The sequence below is a fragment of the Bactrocera latifrons genome, unplaced genomic scaffold (assembly GCF_001853355.1).
Source record: "Bactrocera latifrons isolate USDA-ARS-PBARC rearing strain unplaced genomic scaffold, ASM185335v1 scaffold_132, whole genome shotgun sequence".
Taxonomy (NCBI): Eukaryota; Metazoa; Arthropoda; class Insecta; order Diptera; family Tephritidae; genus Bactrocera; species Bactrocera latifrons.
In genome coordinates, this window is record NW_017534764.1 from 587,285 (window position 1) to 587,951 (window position 667).

A 667-nucleotide genomic window follows, 5' to 3' on the forward strand; every position below is an offset into this window, starting at 1 on the left:
ATAGTTTACCTGTTTCTGCAAATAGTTCAGTACTTTCCTAAACCTCCTTATAGCTATTATGATAATTTTAAAATTTCCGTTGATCCGTGGTTCCGTGGTACAGCTCATGAAATTTAACGGAAATGATTTCTTAACTATAATATGAATGAGTTTTGTTGTTTCATTAAAATATTCGGGAGCAGCACTTATCCCTTATTTCTAAAGGAATTCGTTTACTCGAATCTGGAAAAAAATTTTATATTTTTAAACCAAATTCATTTTAAAATTATATAATTGCCATTTAGAAACGATTACTTAATAAATTAAATAAATTGAGGGAGCGTATTTTTCCATGCAAATGTGAAAAGTCGCCCTAGACCCATATAACTAACAGGCCTTGTGTACCTGAAGATACTTCCCTGCGTTGAATCCTTGCAGGTTGCAAGAGAATGAAATGTTCGGTGATACCCAACCTTAGCTCCTGCTTACTTGTTCTTTATTGTTTCTTGTAAATCGACGAAGGCATCTAGACATAACCTGGAACACATTAGATGAGGAACGAACGAAGCCTATTTTTGCTAAATGTTTTATTTTTCTTCACTTCCCATTCTTAACGAAAAATGTTTAATTTGGAAAGTAATGCTGCATATATATTCCTGTATGAAGGTTAGTTCTAAAGTTGATTGTT